This window comes from Mustela putorius, unplaced genomic scaffold (assembly GCF_011764305.1).
Source record: "Mustela putorius furo isolate JIRA1106 unplaced genomic scaffold, ASM1176430v1.1 tig00003854_pilon_pilon_pilon, whole genome shotgun sequence".
In the NCBI taxonomy this organism is placed as follows: Eukaryota; Metazoa; Chordata; class Mammalia; order Carnivora; family Mustelidae; genus Mustela; species Mustela putorius.
In genome coordinates this window covers 4,632,526-4,656,837 of record NW_025422006.1, presented here as the reverse complement: position 1 = coordinate 4,656,837, position 24,312 = coordinate 4,632,526, and the positions used below count along the sequence as shown (strand labels likewise).

General features: G+C 45.8%; 1 long non-coding RNA gene across 3 annotated transcripts in view; it reads right to left on the bottom strand.

The window, feature by feature from the left end:
* LOC101678723 overlaps positions 1-24,312 on the bottom strand; it is a 121,516-nt gene that overhangs the window by 45,117 nt on the left and 52,087 nt on the right. For all 3 annotated transcript variants that reach the window (XR_006601956.1, XR_006601957.1, XR_006601955.1), the window contains exons 2-8: positions 15,144-15,359; positions 13,471-13,650; positions 12,763-12,858; positions 9,954-10,296; positions 8,933-9,038; positions 8,661-8,738; positions 5,729-5,861 (exon numbers count right to left, since the gene is read on the bottom strand). This is a non-coding gene — a long non-coding RNA (uncharacterized LOC101678723). The remainder of the gene's footprint in view (positions 1-5,728; positions 5,862-8,660; positions 8,739-8,932; positions 9,039-9,953; positions 10,297-12,762; positions 12,859-13,470; positions 13,651-15,143; positions 15,360-24,312) is intronic.

The following is a 24,312-nucleotide window of genomic DNA, read 5'->3' as shown; positions in this document are numbered from 1 at the left end:
CAGCAAGTGACTAGTCAAGATGAATTCCCTTTTCTTTATTTTGAATGCTTTCTGGACTGTTTTTTTTTTTTTAAGATTTTATTTATTTATTTGACAGAGAGAGAGAGATCACAAGTAGGCAGAGAGTCAGGCAGAGAGAGAGAGAGGAGTAGGTTCCCCACTGAGCAAAGAGCCTGATGCGGGGCTTGATCCCAGGACACTGAGATCATGACCCGAGCCGAAGGCGGCAGCCCAATCCACTGAGCCACCCAGGCGCCCCTGGACTGTTTTCTTAGTACTTTTAGACCATTTAAATCCAAATATTATGAGGAACTGACATAGTTTATTATTATGAAATATTTCCCAGTAGATGCATAAACATGTAAGATGGGTTATAATCCAGAGTTTTGCTTCACCTGGAAACTAGCTGCTTAGACTAAAGAAATAGGTCTATTTGACAATCTTTTTTTAGAAGGAAGTGATTCATGTTGAGCCCATGGGGGATTAGTTCTAGTCTCTTTTTTAATGATTTGGGGAAGGGATAGGAATTTACTGACTGCATGAAACAATAATGAGAATAAGTAATGAATAGCACAAATGACTTAAAAAAAAAAAAAAGAGTGTGAAGACGGTGCCTTTTTTAAGAATACGGTAAACAGGAAAATGACCAGGAAGGACATATTTTTGAAGCAAAAATAGGATCTCTTTATGACTATATACCTTTGTACTTCAAAAAATCGGGTCCATTGTCTCAGTACACATTTACATAAGTGAGATTATTAGGTAAAAAGTACAGTTTCATGATTTTTGTATCAAAGCCTTGTTTTCCAAAAACACATCCTTTTTCGAAAAAAAAGTTTACACACACACACACATATTTATATTTATACATACACACACACATACACACACACACACACACAAGCAAGAAAACAAGGAGACCAAAAGCTAAAACTCAGGAGACGTGGGAAGAGAGGAAGCACAAATGAACTACATTTACCAACTACATTTATGCTCCAAGCTTGCTAGGCATTATACACATTTAATATTTATGACAAATTTAATATCACTCTCACTTCATAGGTAGGAAGTGAAGTCTCCGAGAACTAAAGTAACAGGGCACGAAGCATACAGTTCACACAGCAGAGCCAGGAAACCCAAGTAGACGTTGAAACCAGCACTCCAGCCCCATCTCAAACATCATCATACCACACTGCTCTAATTCTTTAATTTCTGAAAAGGAGAAAGAGTGTGAAGATCTCCAAAGTTCCTAGGTATTTTATAAACTGAAACCTAATTTTCTTGTACAGAGGTCCTAAGACTTCTGGTACTGCCTCCTTTAGCCGTGCTGAAAGGAAAGGATTCTTTCATTTCCTGCAGGACACAGACAGGCACGTTTTCACAATGGCCTCCCCAGGATGGTAACCCTCCTCAGGCACCTCTCCAGGAGTCATTAGTGAATCCCAGAGCCCTCCCGCCGGCTCTCGAAAGACCTGGCAGCCCAGCAGCGGCAGCAATAATGAGACTCAGCCACCGTGTAACAGATGCTGGGGCTTCACAGGAGAGAGGGGCCAGTCTCCCTGTGCCTCTCCTTCCTGCTGCAAACATGAAGCCCAACCAAACTGCTCACAATACAACTGATGACAAAACTCAAAGAAAAGAAAATGTCAGGGGTCAGAAGTGGCCACAGAAACCACCGTAGAACCCAATTAAAAGTTGCTGTTTTCCAGCTTCGCTTGTGACAAATGTTTCTGTGCACATCCCCGCTTCCTTTCCCTGAGGAGAGGCGATGAGACATGAACCAGCGGAGTGGAAAACACTGCCCCAAGAAAGGAGCTGCTGGAGAATTCACAGGAGCAGGTGCAATGCAATTTAAGAGTAATTAAAGATATTTGAAGAGAAAAACAACCCTCTGTCATGTAAAGTAGAAGGAGATGGGGAAAATGGGGCTTAAATTTCAGAGACTTTATTCCTAAGACAGACATCTGGCCGTCTCCTCACAGTCATGCTGGGAATCCCAGGCGGGAGTGTTTTAAAAACCAGTTGTCTAGGGTCTGATGCTCCGTTTTGCAAGTCTAGGAACTACAGTTTGTCTACTTCCTCACAGCGACTCAGGCTCTCAGGGGAGTCCATGCTCACTGGTTTAGAAGACCCTAAAACACATACCAGAATGTCAAGGTGTGGTTATTGTTTTTCTTTGTAATATTTGCATTTGTATTCTTTTATTTATGGCCATAGGAAAAGTTTTTTTCCTATTAATTATAATACGGTTGGCGGGAACCATCCTGTATCAGTTAGCTATTGCTGCCTAACAACCATGTCCAAACTCAAAGACTTCAGACAATTAGCATGGGGTTTTGCTCACAGATCTAGGGTAGCAGGGCACTTCTGCTGCCCTGGGAGAGGCTCAGCTGCTCTCTCCTGGACTTCCTCCAGCCGTTGTGCTCCCCTGGTGCTTGGGCCACACGTGCCGGCTGATCTAACACAAGGCTAGCATAGTCCGACAATCAGCCCGAGCGCTAAGAGTAAACGGGCCTTGTTTCTCATCATTGAACAAGTTGGCCTGGATGTGTTTCCATCGTAGCTGTGCAATGTTCAGACAGACAGACAGAGAAGGTGAGAGAAAGAAGTATTTAAAGCCTCTTGAGAACCTATGCTTAGAAATGGCACGTCATGGCTTCCAGCACATTCTGTGGGCACAAGTCACAAGCCAGCCTACAGGCCTATATTCAGAGGTTAAGAAAGAGTCTCTAGGTATTGACAAGATGAGTTCCCAAGTCACATACAGGGTACAGGAAAGGTAGTAATTACCGCTATTTTGGCATCAACCTTCCATCCCTCCCTCTCTCGGGCTCTTAAAAACTGAATTAATAAGCAGAGTTCACTTGATAAAAATAAAATCCAATACAACTGGACAGTGCTCAGGGGTTATTTCAATCACGCTCCCAAAGAATCTGATGAACTCTACTTGCTCCAAACCCACAGTGCACCAAACACCAGCTTGTCTCTTGGGCTCCCCTACCCACACACTCTCTCCCACACACCCTAAAGGTCCATGGGGAGGTCACCTCTCCGAGTGGACTCTTTCTGCAGACACCTGCCCCTAAACCCTTCCATGACGCACTGCTTCTCACTGGCCTCAATCTGCTGGTGGCACCTGTTTCCACATAATAGACTTAACTTCCTGTAGCCACTATAGTAACTACTACGTTTGGTTTTTAGTCAATAAAAATTTAATTGCTGTGAAAGTTGCTTCAGGAAGATATAGAGGAAAACATTTTCTCTTCATCTCCTGCCCCCTTCTCAGGGGCAGAAAGGCAAAATGGCGCTTGTGGAATCTGGAAGAAAAACACATTCCTTTTTTTTTTTTCCCCCTTTCTTTAGCAGATACCATAATGACCAGAAATTTATAGCCCTGTGTTTCATAACCAAGTAGAAAAGCCCAAATGTCTGTGGGCCACAAAGGTTTACTGCATTCACAGGAACATTTCCTCAAGTATCCCGGAACTGAAACCTAGTTATCTGGCAGAAATCCAAGAAGCCCAAACCCTGTTAGAGTAAATTAGCATTTAGGTATTCAACATGGCTTTGGAATGAGTTTTTCTGTAACGATGAGTTTTCTAGGTTACTGTTTCATTACACAATGCCCTCCTTATGAGAGCCCAAGGGAGAATTTTCTCTCTGATCTCAGAATGGGGGAACAACTGGGCTGCTTCTTAGCACTTGGAATAGTTCTGGAAAATCTATAGGATCTTTTGGTGTGAATTTTAGATAACTTCACATCAGATTTTGTTTTATCTTTTCTAGTTCTATATACTCTGTATTCTGCCTTCTTTACTCAGTGATTCTCATGTTAATTTTTTTTCTTATTTAAGACACTTCTTAAATTTTTTTCCTAAGTAGTCTTCACCACAGCATGGAGCCCAACACAGGGATTGAACTCACAACCCTGAGATCAAGACCTGAGCTGAGATCAAGGGTCAGATGCTTAGCTGACTGGGCTCCCCAGGGGCCCCTATTTAAGATACTTACTAAGCAGATTTAATGGTCTTTTAGAGCCTAAGAGTCTAAAGAAGCAAACCAATAAACAAACACCAATTTCTCAAGAAAGCTATAGTTTGGGGCACCTGGGTGGCTCAGTGGATTAAGCCTCTGCCTTCGGCTCAACTCATGATCTCAGGGTTCTAGGATCGAGCCCTGCATCAGGCTCTGCTCAGCAGGGAGTCTGCTTCCCCCCACCCCTCTCTGCCTGCCTTTCTGCCTACTTGTGATCTCTCTCTGTCCAATAAATAAATAAAATCTTAAAAAAAGAAAGCTATAGTTTAATTTTTTGGAATGCTTAAAAATTCTTTGCTTTTTTCTATCTTGATGGGATTCTTTCTTTTCGATTTCAGATACTATGGCCTGAGTTAACCACACTTCTCAATGGTTCAGCATCATCTAAGAGGACCCTTCTCATTTTCTTTCTTTCTTCCTTTTTATTTCACTGCTCTGCCTCATCTGTCCCAAGGCAACCATTTCAATGTGCTTAATGCAACCCCCTTCGCTACTGTGTTCTTATACAACATATAGTTTTATAGGCATCAATCCTAATGGTGTGCAACTATAGTTAGAAACCTCCATCTGTTTCTTTTTCATTCAGCCCGTGTTTTAAAGACCCATATATTTTTCTAAGGGTACATCTACTCTCTTGCTTCTCTCTGCGGAAGACCACGAACCCAACACATCTGGCCTCTCCACTCCGCAGACTGCTTCGGACACCCTCCCGGCCTGCTCCCAGCACCACCACACGTATGCTGGGAGCACAACCCTTACACCCAGGATGAACAGTTTTGAGAGTGAAAACGGCGCTATTAGCAATGCCATTAGCTCTGGCAGCTGTGCACTGCAGCTGTCCCAGGCGAGCTGACACGCCTTGTCACCTTCCTCATAGAGGACCCTTATGAACTGTGGGCAAATCCCTTCTTGATAGGCATGAAAGAGTGGACTTGCAGGGTCAGGAAGTATAACGGACCTAAGCTGCTGTTACCCCCAGAGTCCCCTGCAGGATTTCTCGACCACTTTACGCTCCCATCAGCAGTGCGTGAGGGCCCCCATGCCCCCGTGTCTCCAACATTCGGCAGAATCCTGATTTTGCCAGTCTAGTACATGTAAAGGGATACCATGTGGTTAACTTGCATCTTTCCATCAGCCAATGAGTTTGAGTATCTTTTCATGTTCCTGTTAGCTTTTTGTTTTTGTGTTTTTAGGTTTTTGGTTGTTTTTTTTTTTTTTCCTTTCTGTGAATTTCAATCTCCCTTCTTTGCCCATTTTCCATGGAGGTATTTGTCTTGCTGCTTTGCAGAAGATGGTACCTTTTCTAACACGAGCACACATCTGCCTTCTTAAACTGCATAAGCAGCCCCACCGTCCTTCCTTGCAGAAGTAGGGTCACATGATGATGAGTATAGGGACTGCTAGGGTTACGAGATGCTATGAAACATGCAGCTGGAGAGATATAAACGAATTGTAGTGGACTAAGCGGTGCCTCCCCCTCCAAAAAAATTCATATACTGGAGTCCTAACCTTCACCATATTTAAGATGTGGCTTTAAATGAAGTCAGAAGTGTGGGATCCTAACCCCCCTAAGGCTCGTGTCCTTATAATGAGAGAGAGACATCAAGTCAGTGGCACACACAGAAAAGTTTACGTTAGGTGGGCCTCCAAGTCAGATACAGATAAAAATATTAAACTCATTTAAATGGCTTACCTCTTTGGGCACTTGGAAGCATCAAAACTTGCTGATCAACACTTGGAATGCTTTATAAAATTTAACCAGCAGTGTCATTTCCAGGAAACTGTTCGGGATATAGGCTGTTTTCAGAAATCAGGTATTTCTTCCTCTGGGGGGGAAAAATCAGTGAATTCTTCATCTTCATGATTTCCTTTTTCTTTTCTTTTTTTTTTTTTTAACTTATTTTCTAGAGTAATACCCTTGTCTGGTATCGTTTCTTTCTTTCTTTCTTTCCTTTTAAAGGATTTTTAAAATTTATTTACTTGACAGAGAGATTGAGATCACAAGTAGGCAGAGAGGCAGGCAGAGAGGGGGGCAGGAAGCAGGCTCCCCACTGAGCAGAGAGCCTGATGTGGGGCTCGATCCCAGGACCCCAGGATCATGATCTGAATAGAAAACAGAGGCTTTAACCCACTAAGCCACCCAGGTGCCCCTGGTACCAAGTTTCTTAGAGGAACTACATGTGGCTCAAACACCTGTGTTGTTCTCAAACACTTTTGCCTCCTGCAACTTACAATGTCCAAAGAAACTGGACTTTGGGTCTGTGATGTGTCCTGTCATAGGTCCTATAGAATCATTTCAGGGATACCGCTAGCTACGGTGCTGCTTAGTTGTAGGTTATCAGGAACGCGTCTCATGCGAACACTGTGATCAGTTCCTGCCAACGTGTAAACTGCAGTAGGAATGATTTGCAACAGCTAACGTAATGCCACGTGGCAGCGCTCTACAGAACGGAGCCGATCCTGATGGATATTCCTGGATATCAGACTTCAAATCTCTAAGTTACCAAACCTTCTGCAGAACTCCTTTGAAGTCCTAGTGCACGTCTTGTGTTTCTACAGAAGTTACTAGAACTTGGCCCAACTTCTACTAAACGGCCTCCTCCTCCACCACCACCTCCGCCATCCCCACCCGCACTGCAGAGCTGACTTCTGTCCTGCGGGGGGGTGCACAGTCTTAATCTTCAGACACCTAAAGGACTGTTTACCTGTTCCCCATTGTAGGACTGCTTTTTCCTTCGTATTTCTCCTGGCCATTATATTTCTTTTTCACTGTTATTATCCTGCCTGCTGCTTATAACCTCCAGAGCCACTCTGCTTTCCCTGTCTGCTGCTCCCGTTCATAGAGGTTCACCTTGTCTTCTCTTTTCCAGCTCCTTTTCCTGCTGCTTCGCTCATGCTCCCTGGCTTTGGGCTGAGCAGAGCATCCATTCGGTCCCAGGTTGACACTGCAGAGCAGGTCTCCTGCCATCCCCTGAAATCACCTGGCAAAGCTGTGTGTGTGTGTGTGCATGCATGTGTGTACGTGTGTGTGCGCGCGCATGCATGTGTATACGTGTGTGTGTGCGCATGCATGTGTATACGTGTGTGTGTGTGTGTACACATGTATGTGTTTTCCTGGAGGGAGGACTGCAGTCGACCCTACAGATAATCTGGACCCACAACAATTCCCAATTCCCTATGTCCCTGACCCTTTGGCACAGAAGCTGAGAACCTGGAAGTTTTCCACTTGCCAACTTTCTTTGTTTTGATCCGTGAGCAGGAAAATGCCCTTTCCTGAATGAAAAGCAAAGTGTCACTAGGAGAAAACCCTTTGCTCCTCATTCTTTCCTCTGATTTCTGCCTGGACTGTAACGTAAATCACAGACGGAAGCAGCCAGCAGGCGCACGCGAGGCTGCCAGCCTGGGCATGAAGGCCCGTACCTGAGGTAGAAGGGCAGGAAGTCGGGGCACCGGGGTGGCTCAGTTAGTGAAGCAGCTGCCTTCGACTCAGGCCATGATCCCAGCATCCTAGGACCGAGTCCCACGTCAGGCTCCCTGCTGGGAGTCTGCTTCTCCCTCTGCCTGCCTCTCTCCCTGCTTGTGTTCTCCCTCTCTCTCTCTGGTAAATGAATAAATAAAATCTTTAAAAAAAAAAAAAAAGGAGGGCAGGAGGTGACAACGTTTTAAGTCTCTAACAGTGTCTCCGCACCCCCACCCCAGCTGGGGAGAGTCAACCTCCAGACGTATTTCTACATGATATGAAATAAACACACACACGCACACACACACACAATTTTAAAAAGAGGTAAAAATATAAACGGAGGGACGCCTGGGTGGCTCAGCTGGTTAAGCGGCTGCCTTCGGCTCAGGTCATGATCCCAGCGTCCTGGGATCGAGTCCCGCATCGGGCTCCTTGCTCAGCCGGGAGCCTGCTTCTCCCTCTGCCTCTGCCTACCACTCTGTCTGCTTGTGCTCGCTCTCGCTCCTCTCTCTCTCTCAAATAAATAAATAAATAAAATCTTAAAAAAAAAAATCGGAAATTCTAGAATCTTCTTCCTGTTCCCTGACTGCTTTGTGTACGGACGCCTGAGAGGCCAGCATCTTACTTCAGGGGCCTCTGCTAAACAACCAAGGCATCGCTATTAACAGAAATCGGCCAAAGTTAAAACGGCCGAGAGGAAGAAAGGGGGAAACGCCGAGAAAAGGATCTTCTGAGTTAGGACGGCCATGTTCAGTCATTTTCGTTTTATATGGAAGTGACTGGAAGGACATCCATAGGACGCTAATGGCGGTAGTTTGAACCTTCTGTGTGTTCCTAACTCTCCTCACCCACCGTGTACTAAATTGCCACAAGAAAAACAAGGAAAAAGAAGTGTCATTTCAAGTTTCGCAGACGTTCAATACAGGCCCTCCGTCCCTCCCAAAATTGACTTCAGGTGCCCCTGTCGTGGTGCCGAGCGTGTCCGTACACCGCACGGATGGCTCCGCGGTGAGCCCCCACCTGCGAGGACAGCCCGGCAGGCGGGACGGGAGGGGGCGGGGGGGGGTCGGAATAAGGAACGTGAACGCTCTGGGAAGCGTCTCCCTTGGTGGTGAGGCACCCCTCCCCCCTATCAGGGAGTCTGCCCCTGTCTCGTCCCACTTACCAGCGAAGTGTCTCAATTCCTATCCCGTCATGGAATGATGGGCACTTCGCCCTGGCACGCCTTCTGGTCCAGTCCTGCCTTTTCAGAGACAGAAGAGCAAGCTCTGAATGGGAAGGGCATGTCCAAGGTCAAAGAAGACCTGTAGGCAGCACCGTGGGGCTTGGAACCCATTCAACTGCTCGCGGCCTCCATCGCTACCACCCCGACTGCCTCGCTGAGTCCTTCCTGCAGGCTGGGCAGTGCCCCCGCGGGCCATCTGCAGGGTCTCTTACCTTCACGAAAGCCCCATAAGGTAGGGGGGTCTGCCATTGAGGAAGAGGAAAAGATGCCACCGGTTGAAGAAACGAAGACTCAGGTACATCTTGTGCTTTTCCGAGGCTGGAAGGAAGCAGAACCAGGAGGTGAGCCCAGCTCTGTCTAGCCCTTTCTACATCAGCTGACTCAAGACCGGGTCCGCACGTGCCCCACAAGTCCCCCAGAGGGGTCCTCAGCTCCTGAAGGCTCAGGAAGTCATTTCGGTGCCACGTCCCTCTCCCCTTCAGTGCAAAGAATCCTTCCTGAACGAGCCTGTTGTCTCAGCAGCTGGTGATATTTGATTCGATTAACACCCTGGGACCTATCACCAGACGTAAAGATGATGCCTAATTAATTGCTTACATTAAAGAGCTGGCACTTCTTACATTCGGTTCACACTTCTGGCTTCAATCATGTTTTCGTTTCAGCAATAATATTTACATGATGAGCAAATAGTCGATTCATACTCCGGCGTGGACCTAAGCTGGGGGTGGGACCTCCCTAAGCAGATGTCCTGGACAGGTGTAGAGAAATGGGTTTTTTTTTTTTTTTTTTTTTTCCGCAGCAAGAGCCATGAGCAAGCTCTTCCGCTTGTTTTACAATACAAAGTCATGCTCAGATCAACAAATATTCATTGAGCACTGACCTAGTCTGTGTCAGTCATCCCATTTCCAAGGCCCCATGGGAGCCAAAGAAGGGCACTCACTAAGAAGTCACATTGAACTTAACTCTGTTTTCTTCCCCCTCTTTTTTTTTTCAGTCCAAGATCTAGATGCACTGAGTAAGAAAACAGACTCGACATGAAACGCGTGAAGTTTCGATAGGCATTTGCTGAGGTCTCCCAAGATGTAATCACGCAGGAGCGGGGCAGTTTGGGATGTGCAGTGACTCCCGTAATGTGAACGGGGTCACACTGAACTGAGGTGACACGCAGCAAACTGTCCTATGCCGTGTCTTGAATCAGAACGTGGAGAATGACACAGAAAGGCAAGACTCTACCTTCTGACAGCAGGAAGTTGGAAGGAATACGGCAGCGTGGATGCCTTCGGATGACAAAGTGCTTGACAATGGGCCGAATTCTAACACCGTGAACTTGAGCAGGAAGAAACGCCACAGAACCATGCGCAGCAGCACCACACAGCGGAGACGCGGCTTGGTGGAAAAGGCTTGACCGAGATCAGCCCCAAGCTTGACACAAGGCAACGGTGTGGTGTGCGCCGCACATCACTGATGCAGCCATCTGTCCTCAGTCGTGAAGTGGCTACCTGGGATCTATGTCACCGAGAAGGGACGTGGACATACCGAAGCGTATTTCAGAGGAGAGGCTCGGGGATGGGGACACCTCGAAAACAGATGAAAAAACAGGTAAATCTTTGAAGAAAGAGATGGTTAGTCTGGAGAAGAGCAAAGGAGGTTGATAGGAGGGCGACCACAAGGGCAGCACGTGGACGACAGGGAGGACCCGGGGGCTACAGGTCCTGCGGGGTCTACTCCGGAGAGCCACGGTACCTCCAACAGGAGAGACTTGTTGACAGCACACCGGGCTCTGCCCATCAGTCTCCGGTTCACACGCCTACAGAGTTCTCCCAGAACTCCCAGTTGGTCTTAGTGACACCAACTACTTTCTTTAGGAGAGTTAGTGTCGTGTAAATACATGGTGCTGGTTCTTTCTCTTTTCGGAGAGAACTTATTTTAGGGAAGTTGGACACACATCGATCTGTGATTCCCTGGGCCCCCGCTGGAGTTTTATGTTTTACGTACGTTTTTCAGGAGGCGACGGAGAGAAGAATTCTCTCCGGCATTCTTTATACAGACCAACACAGATACCACATTACACTGACTAGAAGACACCAATGGTTTTAAGATGCATTGCTATTACCTGCCATTAAGGAAGAGGAAAAGATGCCACCAATTCAGTTAGACCCCAGTCTCCTTCACATCTGACTGTTCTGGGTCACTTTTCAACTCCAAATTGGCCTGTTGTTCCCATTTCCAACATGTTATTTGTGTCTGTGCCATCAAGAGCATCAAGAATGCAGTATTTCTTTAAAAAACACTCCACTATTTTTTTCTAGAATTTTCTTCCGACCAAGTAACACTCGATCTGAAGGTTTGATGTTCTTAACTTTTCTGATCTAAGCAGCCAATGTAGGTTTTTGGACAACAACAAGGATTGGATTCTTTCTTCAAATAGTCCTTAAATTGTCTGCTGACTGAAACTCCAAGGGACACTGTCCAGTAATGCCACCAGGAATAACAAAATCTGTTCTGCATAGAAAATGAACAATAAAAATCCCAAATGGCACCTGGCCAACAGATGCTTGGGATATTAGAATGTGAAGTCTGGGTGTTGGAGAGTAAAATACAGTGATTCAATCTGCCTTCTGGCTTGGGTTATATCCTTTACCTGCCCTAGGGTAGCTGAGTGATAACTTCTCCTAGTTCTTCTTTGTGCCACTTAAGAGTCTCCTCAAAAGGAGAAGCTGTCCGTATCTCTCCTTTATGCCCAACTTTTCTACTTTGGAAGTCTTCCTAATCTTTTCATTTCGGCTAGCTTTCCTAGATGGTGGGAGACAAAGCAAAAATGGGAGGGTCAACCCAGATTTTGCATCACGAAAGAAGGCATGCTTCATCTCTTTTTTTCTGTTTTAAAGATTTTTTTTAAAAATCTGTCAGAAAGAGAGAGCAGAAGCAGGGGGAGCTGCAGGCGAACAGGCAGAGGGAGAAGCAGGCTTCCCACTGAGCAAGCAGCCTGATGTGGGACTTGATCCCACAATGCCGGGATCATGACCTGAGCCAAAGGCAGAGGCTCAACTGACTGAGCCACCCAGGCATCCCCATCTCTGTCTTTATGAAGGAGAGCTCTGTGACTGGACCGCACAGAGGTGGTTCTTAGCTCTGGCTGTGAAGCAAAATACTTTGTAAAGATTTTTTTAAACTGTAGATCCCAGTGGATGACCCCAAGACCCACGGACTCAGACTCTCAGGGGTGGGGACAAATCGAGGGAAAGCAGGCACCTGTATTTTTAAAAGAGTTCCATAGGTTGTTGCGTAATGTCACAGAGGCTGTCACCCTTTAGGAGGAGGACGACACCGGGCATTTTCCAGTTCACGCGGGACAATTCTCCTGACACACACGAAAGCAAACGTGCAGCTCTGTGCTGCAGAAAACAATTTCTGCGAGCGGGCCCCGATTTTATCCAAGCTGTCACGGTCACACCATTCTGTACTCAAGGTGACTAAACCACAGGGTAGGAAGGATATGGCCACGACCGGGCACGGGATGGCCATGGCAAGAGCACGGCAGGAAACAAAGGACGAGATTTTCTTCCTCCAGCTTCCCCCTGTCCCAGATGCTGGCTGGTCTGAGGCTACAGCGGAGCTCGCCCCACCCTCCACTCTCTGGCCACAACTTTGCAGGACCCTTTCAGGAGCAAAACGATTTGGGCAACTACGCTGGTTCCGCGATTTGGGGATCGTCTGTAGCCTTAGAGTGGAAGGCTGTGCTCATGGGGACCTGCCTCTCAGAAAATGTGCAAATCCCTGCACCAGAGGACTCGGAAGAGGTTTCAGTGGCCATGCGAGAGCCCTGACTCGCTCTCCTTAATCACCTCCTTCTTAGCCAATGTTCTTCAGAATTTTAGGTGAGCATCAAGGACCCCATCCCCCATCTCGCCTAGGGTAAGTAAATCACTGCTGATTCTACTCTGGTGCCAGTTTCCTTTAATCCTGCAGTTTTAACTTCTGGCCTTTAAACTCTGCAGTTTCAGAATACCATTTTCACACCAAAGCCCAGATTCCCTCTCACCTCTTAGATCCGGGGACCTCTTGGTTATATCCAAGGAAGAGTCCGAGAGTCGGTGTCTCCTGTGAACTTCAATTCTTTCTGGGTCTAAAGCCGGGGCTGAAAGCAAGAATGCAAGAGGCGCCAACCATTACTGATCAGTGCTGATGGCTGGAATATACATTCACACTGTTCTTAATGCTTCTGCTTCTGCTACCATGTACTGAACACACTTTATTACCCCATTTACTCCTCACCACCACCTATGAAGTAGGCTGCACTGTCCACCCCCATGACAGAAACAGAGTCAGGTTAAGCAACATAATAAGGGCCAAAGTCAGATCCTACTCCAAAGATGAAGGTCTCTCAGACACTGGTTGTGTTGGAAAGGCGGTGAGGAAAAAATAATATGGAACCGATGGATGGGTAGATGGATAGATCAAGAAATATGTCATAAATACCTAAATACACACAGACACATGAATATAATCGAGTCTATCATATGAGCTAGGGAGTCATTATGTGGCGACTTGTGCTATTTTACTTGTTTGAGAAGGTTTGAAAACAAAGTGTTGGGGTGACATAGAAAAGCAGTGAGAGGATCAAAGTCGTGTCAATCCAACATTCTTCCAAGGATCTGTCTCACGTCTCTATAATTCTGTGTTTTAGAATTTTACATTTAGTTTGACAAGTGTGTACTGAAGCCCCATGATGTCCCAGGCGCCAACACACCTGGACCAGGCCTGGGAGGCTACACTCACGGTCGGTGCTGTGAGCACACGAGACGGAGCCCTTCCGGGTTCACACGCAGCAGCCGACGCTAACCCAACCTGCGATCCGAAGCTGGTTCTGGCTGTGGTCCAGGTGGGAAGTGCCGGGGGAACCCAAGGACGGAGAGGTCTGGAAAGGTGCCTGGGAACAGAAGCAATTCGAATGATGCCTTGGAAAAAACAGGGAAGAAGTCAAGCGGTCCGAACTGGGTTTAGTCAAAACACTTCCGACCCCAAACATGTGGGTTCTCCCCCCAACCTCATCCACACAAACACACCAACCAAGTCTCTAGAACCACCTATGTATCCTGCAAGTCCTTGCGCTTCAGACACTATCTGGAGTTAGTCAGAACCCACAGGCTAAGGGCTCAGTCTCCCAAGACTGCCCTTGCTTCAGGGGCCAGCGGAAGGTGGTGTGTTCTTTGTTATCACGCCGGTGGCTCTTGTGAGCACCAGGGACTCATTCTAAGACTTGCGTGCTGGGCTGACACATTCACGTTCTAGAGACTCCTTCGGACTATCTGTGTCTTGGACACCACTGAGCCATTTCTGTTCTGGGGGCTGGCAGTCTCCTTGAGCCCCACAGGAAAGTGATGTACCTACTGCTTTCTCCAGGGGCTCGACACAAAGCCTCTTCCCAGAGAAGAAGAGAGAGGCTATCCGCGTCCAAGGGCTTTCTCCACTTTTCCTCTGCCCCACTATCTTCCTTCCCTCCTGCTCACCTCCCCACCCACAGCTGAGATCCCCTGCCCCGCCCGCTGGCTCGACAGACACCTCTCCCCACCTCCCTACCGGACCTCCTACCAGAGGCTAGAAGCTTAGCTCCAGCCCATCTTATAATGACTATGCCAAGTGCTTTTAGGGTCGTGGCTTTTGAAAATTAAAAGCCCTTTTCCACCCTATTTTTTTTTTTTTTTTTTTTTTGGTAAAACTCCTTTTCCCCCTGATGGAGTAAATGATGCCTAAATGGGGCTGGGATGGGCTGGGGAGGGAAGGGGGCAGAGGCAACAGGAACTGAGAGCGGAAAAAGCGGTTTATATTTACAAAAAAATTCTGGGGGGCCTCTGTGGCTCAGTGGGTTAAGCCTCTGCCCTTGGTTCGGGTCATGATCTCAGGGTCCTGGGATCGAGCCCCGCAGGCTCTTTGCTCAGCAGGGAGCCTGCTTCCCCCTTTCTCTCTGCCTGCCTCTCTGCCTGCTTGTGATCTCTCTCTGTCAAATAAATAAATAAAATCTTAAAATAAATAAATAAATAAATAAAAAATAACATTCTGTCAGTGTTCTTATCACCACCTTTAAATTTGGTCCATCCCTTGAGCAAAAAGGGAAAGACTTACTTCCTGCGCTTGGGTCTCCGAAGAATTTTGCTTCCACGTGACCTGCTCTCAACTAGAGGTTGAATCCCAAGGTGACCCTAATTCCAAAAGAAGATGAATCTCACACCTTGAGAACTGCCTCGGTCTTAGTTACCGCTGAGTCTCTGGGGGTTTTTCTCAGGAAACACAGCAGACAGAACCCCAAGCTGCTAATCATCAAAGTGTACAACGATTTAGAAATGTAACGACGTCTGTATGTTAATTGTATGGCTGGTGGACCTGCTGTGTATTTTCTGAACAATTACAACACGAGACCCTTACCGTGGGGCCACGTGCTTCACGGGTTTCCTGTGCCAATAACCACCACAGGGAATTCAGTATTTCCCCCACGGCTACCTGTCCCTGTGCACTTTGGCTCTTGTCCCGTTTCTGAAACTTTCAGTTCGCATCCCTGTGGCATGCCTTCATTGAGATCCTTTCTTCGGTTTTAGTTCTCTGTCTGGTCCATTTGACAGTCTTCTATATCAACCATGAGGCCTAAAGGAAAAATAACTTGTCAGTTAAAAAAAAAAAAAAAAAAAAACTGAAGCCAAAAATGCAGATGTTTGAGGAAAATACAAAATATAACTTGATTTTTTTCTCCACCAACTGCCCACCCCAAATGAGGACCTTGGGAGTTTTATTTCTAAAACATAACTCTGTATCAGAAATGCTCCTGGTTTCACATCAATAAATACCCAGAGGGCCTATCTCTCACCATAAACCCATTCAGGTAAGGGTCAGAGATGTCTCTCCCCATTAAGCAGGGAGAAGTTTTCCCTGTCACAAATTAAAATCCTCCCCTGTGGCTGTAGATTTATCCGTAGACTTGCTCACAACGGTCTTCTTATTAATGGTGATTGGGAACAATAAATCATTTCCTCCCGCTACAAAGGCTGCTCAGATTGGTTCAAAATGGCTAACCTCCTGTTGAAGCGAACCTCCCCTGAGCCGATAATGCATCTGGGCAAAGAGTGTAAGGGGAAGGTTTGGAATGGGAGAGAAGCCATGTTTCTAGGATTTAAAGGAAATATTCAGCAGCATGTGGCTTCATTACCTTATACATATTCTTAAACAATACGCAGAAGAAATATTGACCTGACGGGCTTTGAGTTTTTGTTCACCTTTACCCAAAGAGTTAAATATCGACGATTCAAGTGAGCTTTTATTATTGAGTGAAATAACACCAATTCACTACATTATTCGGGAAGTATGTGCGTGCTCAACACCATATCCTCTCCGTCATTCCTTCCCATCAGTGACGGAGGAAGCTTCCTTCTATTTCAAGAACACAAATTTAGGTCATATAATCAATAAATGCTAATACGACGCATATAATATGCATTGACTGGGCTTTGCAGTTCTGAAAACAATAAATCACCGTGAGCTGAAGCAGTGATCATTTTAAATAAGATCCGGAAATATATTTATTTATTTTGGTTGTTGGCCAATCACCTCCATTGTCTTCTTGGTACTGGGCAACATACAAGGAAAATTTCTCTCCCAAGGTCCACCTCACAGATAAAGCACATTCTTGGAAAAAAAAAAAAAAATTCCCTCAACTGAGCAGACAGTTTCCAAAAAGCACATGCAGTTTTTTAACTCAAGGTAACAGTCAGACCTCTTGGACATTTTTTCAACTCCTCTGAAGAAGCAACAAGAATCCATGTACCTCACTCAGTCGGCCTGACTTAAAGGAGTATGAGACGAGACTCATCCACATGGAGAGTTAAACAATGCAATTTTCCCAGTATACACCCGCTGGGGCAATCAATAACCTGTTCTCAAACCAGCAAATTGGTTTCAAGTATTTGGTTCACCGGTTCCATCCGACAAGCATGAATAAGAGGCCACCTCGCGAGTGAAAGAGAAGGGGGTTAGGAGCCCTGGAAAAATGTGTTCTCATCAGAATTCCTGTGCTTCCCTACTGCACGGATGGTATTTGCAAAACTCTTTGGAAAGAACACTGGGTTTAATTTCAGGCAATCCTCTTTGATGGGATTTTAACAAAAAAAAGCTTTTGCGGAGTACTCTATTTCATTTCATGAAAACAGCTCGCACCATGTAGCTGTTTAGATAACTCCATATTTTCTGGATTTTAGGTTTTTCTTAACATTGCAGCCAAACTATTCTTTCTAAAATAAAACTGATATTCTCTAGAAAGATTTACGTGAAGTAACTCGCCCTTCTGTGCAGCCGTGAGCTCTGGGGATATTGGTCAGAAAACCAGGTCCTTGCAGTAGCAGAATGTCTGTGTCCCTTACTCTCGGACCAGGAGGCTGTGTTTTCTTTTTATTCCGTACTCACTTTCCCATTCCCTGAGCGCCATCGACCTTCCTCTTCAGCCATCAATATCCAGTACCACTTCCACAAACGGACTTCACTCTCTGGCTCTCTGAGGGCTTCTGTAACCATCTTTCTGCCTTTGGAAACTCCTTTCCCTTTCTTCCTCTTAGGATAGAATGCTCATGCAGAAATTCCAGCCCAAAGTACAATCATTTCTTTTTTTTTTTTTTTTAAGATTTTATTTATTTATTTGACAGACAGAGATGACAAGCAGGCAGAGAGTCAGGCAGAGAGAGAGGGGGAAGCAGGCTCCCTGCTGAGTAGAGAGCCCGATGTGGAGCTCGATCCCAGGACCCCGGGAACATGACCTAAGCTGAAGGCAGAGGCTGAACCCACTGAGCCACCCAGGTGCCCCCCCCCCCGCTTTTTTAAGTGGGCTCTACACCCAACATGGGGCTTGAACTCACAACCCTGAGATCAAGAGTCGCATGCTCTGCTGACTAAGCCACCAGGTGCCCTGCCAAAGGACGACTACTTCTGTGTTCTAGAGCAACGAAAGGTCTTTGTCCAGCAGGGTAGGTTGTGTCTTCTGATTAAGTCCACGCAGTTTCAAAGATACATATGCAAAGGGAAAGGAAAGGGGACCTCTCCTAGCTCGTCCTACCAAATGGCTAACGAGCAACTCACTTCCTTGAATGGTCCCCAAGGCTGCCCTCTATTCCTGTCCCGTGCTTACCACCAGAACAACCAACTGGTCAGCACATCTCAGAGTATGTCTGCTTCACTAGTAAGTGGAACCCTCTCCTTCATCCTACCCGTGTCCCCACAGGACACAAGACACTTAGATTTGGGGACTTAAAACTGTTTTAGAGACACTATGGGTTAAACAGGCCTCTGTGGGCTGCCCTAGGAGTCCTAGGATATTTTATCCACTGATAACCTCAGACTCGTACTTGTAAAGGGATTTTAGCATCATTAATAATATTATTCCTCATGAACCTGGTATCTAAGAAAAACTGCAAGCTACAAACAAATGAATTATAAAACCAATCTTTGAAAAGGAGTATTAAGAAAATTGGAGGCTGGGGCACCTGGGTGGCTCAGTGGGTTAAGACGCTGCCTTCGGCTCAGGTCATGATCTCAGGGTCCTGGGATTGAGTCCCGCATCAGGCTCTCTGCTCAGCAGGGAGCCTGCTTTCTCCCCTCTCTCTGCCTGCCTCTCTGCCTACTTGTGATTTCTCTCTGTCAAATAAATACATAAAATCTTTAAAATGCAAACTATTAAAAAAAAAAAAAGAAAATGGAGGCTGCTTTTTTTGGGGGGGAGGTAGATTGTTTGCTTTTTCTTTCATTCACCTTTTCACATAGTTATTCATTCATTAAATATTTGTTGATCATCCTCTTAGGGGCTGGGAGTCAAACAACAGTCTGAGGCAGACGTTTCCGGTCCCTGTGGAGCTTACAGCCCCGAAGAGTATAAAGGCAACCAAATACGGAGAAAAAGGAAAGGAAAACTGTGTACCTAGGCCAGGCGGTAGAAAGGATGGGCGTACAGTGCTCTGCTAGGATTAACTGGTCTAGTCAGAGAAGCCAAGGAGAGCCGGCTAAAGTGGCAGAAATGAAGGTTCCAGTAGAGGTAGAAGGTTCCAGTACCTTCCAGTAAAGGTTCCAGTGTGTGTGCACACACACGGTATGTGCAAAGGCCCAGCAGCAGAGGAAGCTTGGAGGGGTGAGGGAATGAGAAGAAGGTCACCCAGAAGCACGGACGGGGAGAGGATGGGCGCAGATGACACTGGACATGGGACGGCGGCTGGGCCGGACAGGATTTATGGGCCAGAGTGAAAGAAAGCCTCCGCAAGTCTTTCCTGGAAGAGGTGACACAGTGGGCACTTCTAGAAGACCACCCTGGTCCCAGTGCAGAGAAACGCGTGGCAAGAGTGGCTTCCCACAGTCCACTTAGAGAAGGTCACTGCAGGACACCTCATGAGAATGAATGAATGACCGCTCCGAGTGGACAGAGGCGCCACAGACAGGATTTGGCCGTGGGCTGGACAGGAGGGTGGAAACTGAGGCGGCGCGGAGGGACGGCTGGATTCCTTACGCATCTTTTTTGAATGATTTGGTTTATCGTCGACTTGTGTCGACGATTTTACTCCCTCTGCGCTCTTGCTTCACCCCGAAGGGAAAATCCCCCACTACTTCAAAACCAACGATGCACAAAGGCCCCCAGCATGATTCTGCCAAGCCCCTCGGATTATTCTGAATACATACAATGTGTGATAATTTTCATTTACAGTTTTTTGGGCGGGCGTGAGTTTACAATTCTTTTTTTTTTTTTATTAAAAGATTTTATTTATTTATTTGACAGAGAGAGATCACAAGTAGGCAGAGAGGCAGGCAGAGAGAGAGAGGGGAGAAAGCAGGCTCCCTGCTGAGCAGAGAGCCCGATGCGGGACTCGATTCCAGGACCCTGAGATCATGACCTGAGCCGAAGGCAGCGGCTCAACCCACTGAACCACCCAGGCGCCCGTCAGTTTACAATTCTTAAACTAAGTTTGGTTTCTCCTCCTTCTCCAGTTTTTCCACAAGGAAAATGAAATGAGAAACCTGAAACTTTGATAGAGTAGCGGAAGACTTTCAGCCACGAATAATTGAAACCGACCCAAACCAACTTCAATACAAAAACGGGATTTACTAGAATAGCACAAGGGTGTCTCAAGGAACTGAATGGGAAACGCAACCAAGGTTATAGGCAGGCTAACTCCTTCCAGAATTTCTCTCCATGTTCTGTCTGCTCTTCTCTGTAGGGTGGCTTCAGTCTTTGAGTTTGCAAGTCTAGCTTTCTCCCGACTCCCGTCTGGACGACGGCTCTGCGGCAGCCCCTGTATTTATATACGTTGGGTGTAGCCACTGACACTGACCCTCAGTCCCACAGTGTTTCAATTCCAAATCTCAAGGATGGAAATTTAGCCCGCCATGGTCAGGTGAACCAGGGCTGGGGGTGCGTGGGTGTGTGCAGGAATTCAGGAAAGAAACAGCCAGTGCCACTTCTGGGTTCCCAGAGAAGGGAGAATTGTTAGGGACTTGGCAGATACCCCACGTAGAGGAGGGAAACAATAGCTCTTTTGCTTCAATAAACATGTATTAAGCTCCAACTAGGTCCCATGGTCCGTCTAGGCCCACGGATACAAAAACAAGTGCACTGAATTCCACCTTTCGGCAGCGTAACGCCCAGCACTGCCTGTGAACACCTTAGCCTCTACTGATCTGCGGTCAACGACCTATCGCACATCCCTAAAAATTCAAGATATACTACGTAGAGCTCACACAGATGGTACTCACACCGTGGAGTCAACATTTGGCGCTCATCTTGCACCATAATAACACATTTGCAGACAAGGAAGCAGAGATTCAGAATTTTGTTTCCACTTGCTGACACATGGCAACAAATGAGCAGGAAAAAACCATAAAAATTATAATGCAGATAACAGTGGCAGCTCTATTTTCCATCGTTCATCCATCTTCAGAGTACACGATATCTATCTGTACGTTCTTCAGTAGAAAAATGCTCACTGAAGATCGACAGCATGTCCACCACGTTACCAGAGAGGCCCAGGCAGCAGGAGTAGGCAGCACAGCTGACCGGAGATGGAGACCTGCAAGCTGGGCACATGTACACCAGCTATGTGATCTGGGGAGGGCTGTGCACCCGTAAAGTGAGGTTCACACCTACCTCCCAGTGTCCGCGTCCAGGAGCGGGAACGAAAAGGAAGATGTTAGGGAGACCTGTAGGCTGTAAGCTTCCTGCATTCCCCAACGTGAGCATGGCCTACCCTTGCAGACTTAGCTGTGCATCATCTTTCCTTTCCAAACAAATCAGAAAGAAGCAGCTACCTAGCTATTGTATTGTATTAACTGTCGCCTACAAAAAGAAAAGGGAATGTGATTTCGTTCAGCTTCCTTATCCAGCACACTTTTCCTTCCGTCCTATTGCCTCACGAACCCTCTTCTTATGTTTCCTTTTTATGGCGAGCTTAAACTCAATTAGCGGCCGTTCTAGAAAGCTTCCATCTCTTCAATTTCTCTTATCTTCGTCCTCTGCCAGATTTTATTTTTGCATTTTCAGATTTTACTAAATCTCCATTCATTTGTATGAGCATCGCTGTCCATTTAAAATGCTGGAGGCATGTTCGCTTTATCTAGACTACAGGCATTTAAAATCAACGGTATTGTTTTTGAGTTTCCTCTTGCTGTCTCAGTATGATGCCAAATGTGCAACGATGTACAGGTGATATTAAGCTACTTTCATTTTAATAAGTAATCAAAGCATCATAAAAAATACTTCTTATTTTCAGAATTCCTTCCTTTATTATTTGAAATCTGCATTCCCAATGGTGGGGATATTGCCCCAGACAGATGAAATTGGTTCTCAGGGGACAAAAAAATTCTTGGATATCACAGTGGGTGTGGCCTGCAACCCCTCAATCCTATTGGACTTCATGGCTACACAGCATACCTGTAGTATTAAAATGTCATGGTGGGAGGAGGTAATTAGGTTAAAAAAAAGTGTCTAAAAAGACACTTTAGTAAGAAAATAATGATAACGAGTTTTTTAAAGTTGAGGAATATGATTTAGAACTAACCTATACTTGCATAGTATAGAGTTTACAGAAGAGTTAAATACAGACTTCCATTTGATCTCCACAAACACCAGGTGAATTGAACGGTATTAACTTTTTTTCCAGACATACTAATTGATCATCAGAAACTACTTCCTAACTGTGTGACTTCGGTGTCATCAGACTCTATGCCAAGCTGGGGGTTCCCTTTCTCCCTCTCCCTCCTCTGTTCCTTCCCCCACTTGCATGTGCACTCTCTTGTGTGTGTGTGTGTGTGTGTGTGTGTGTGTATAATCTTTAAAATATTATATAAAAAGATTTTATATATATATATATATGAAATCTTAAAAAAAGAGATCAGTTGAGTGTATAAAGGTAAGGGTTTAAGGGGTAGAAAAAAATTTATGTTACATGCGGTCCCTAAATTCAAACTGCTTACAGACTAATAAAAAAGGAATACCATGTCCGCAGATAATAGGAGACAAGACCAGTGGTACTCAAAAGTCATTCTTTAAGACCGACTAACAATCTTTTCCAAATTTTCAAGGATAATCAAATTCAGAGACAGAATTTAAAGTTCTTTGCCTTTATATTTTCCCCTGAATCTTAAATAACTGCTTCTTCTTGTTCTCAGTTAGACTATAAAAAGATAACATAGGAATAAATGAATGGACAGCCAATAAATATTTGAGGCGAAATTCAGGTACTGAGTAGCTGAAAGTACTTACACTTGGTGAGACAGGTAATCACACTCATGTTTTTTTCATGACTTCCAAATACTCTGACCGCTAAATGGTGCTGAACTAGATTGAATTCCAGGGTGGGTCCTGCCTCTGATTTTTCTTTAAAAACCATCAACTGCCATGTTGCAGAAGGCCCTTACGGTACCAGTGGGTTTCAGAATGAATGAATGAGTCCGATGAGCCAAGTGTTAAGTAGCTGAAGAAGAAGAAGGAAGGCAAGTGACATGAGAGTTGAGAGAGAGAGAGATGCCAGGCTGAGCTAGAGAGGCCGACGAGCTGGTTGTTCACCAAACAATTGCTCCTTTTTTTCCCTGGGCACACAAGTTAGACATTTCCCAGCATGCCTCACATTTAAGGGTGGAAATATGATTGATTCACTCCCAAGACAATGTGGGAGGAGGAGAGAAAACCACTCCTAGACTGGGCCACAAACCCTGCAGCGGAGGGGAGCAGATTCTGAAGCCCTGGACGTGGGCAGAGCTATGAGAGAGAAGAAGCCGGAGTCCTTGAAACACTGGCTGAGGCACAACTGTCCAACTAGGAACACTGCATTGCACTGTTAATGAGCAAGAAAAAGTATACTATGTTAAGTTTCTGGCACTGGGGCGCTGTTACATTTGTTAGCTACCCTGACTAACGCATTTGAGTCAACCTGAAACCACCCAAGTGCTCAGAACCAACCACGACACAATTTTCCAGAATAAAACCTTTTTCAGAGAAGCTGCTTCACAAAATCCCTGATACTGCCATTAATGTTTTGCCTCTAGAGACAACAGTACTACTTTATTAGGACAAAGGTGGGTATATGAATAATACTCCTAAGATCACATCTGAACTAAGATACGTGATACGTAAGATACGTAAGATAGGTGAAACAAAAACCTTCCCATGAACCAAATGGGCTTACAAAGGTCTCCATTTCTATATGCCTTTTACTACTACAAGGGTCACACTTGTTTTCACCCTAGGCAGGAGATAAACATTAGCATCTGAAAATATGGCAAGGACAAAAATTCACCTGTGAAAAAATATGGATGGTGGAAGCCCCACAGACCTGCAGACCTGAGGTCTTCGTCTTGGATCCCACCATGTCCCATCTCTTGCCATCCCATGTCCAGTTAATGTTTACTGAGCACCCAGTGTGTGTGTGAGAGCCTGTGCTTGCCGCTGGAGATAGAAAAGTGGAGGGGGCAGCCACTGTATTTAGCAAACAGCCTGTTCAAGAGACAAGTGCACACATCTATAGCGTAAAATAGATATTTCTAGTCTATCCAAACAGGACATAGTGGGGACCCTGAAGAGTAATTGCTCGCCTCTCCCTGGGATGATTTCCACCTTACATCCCCCAGAGCTACCCGTGAAGGGACGTCTTCTTGACTTTGCTCCAGTTACATAAATGAACAGCTTTTACTGAAACTAGCCGATTATCCAGATGTGAAAATAGAATAAAAATGTGGAGATCCCCTTATCAAGAATGTGAGAACATACCACCCATTTACATACATTCGCAGTCAACATCTGCTAATGCTATGTAATATTAGAAAAATCAAGAAGTCATGCAATATTAAATTTGAAAGAATATAAATTTACCTCCCCTACCCCACTGCTCCCCCATGGTCAATTAAGGTCTTGGGGGAAATCCTTTGAAACTATGCAAATCCCTTTCTTCCTCTAGCTTTGCCTACAGTTCTAGTATCCGCTGGTGGTCCATCTGCAACAGTGATCCCTGTGGGGGTTCCCTGTGGGGGTGGGGATTCTCTCTGTCCTTCATTCTTAGCACACTTATTGGAGTTCTACTGCAAA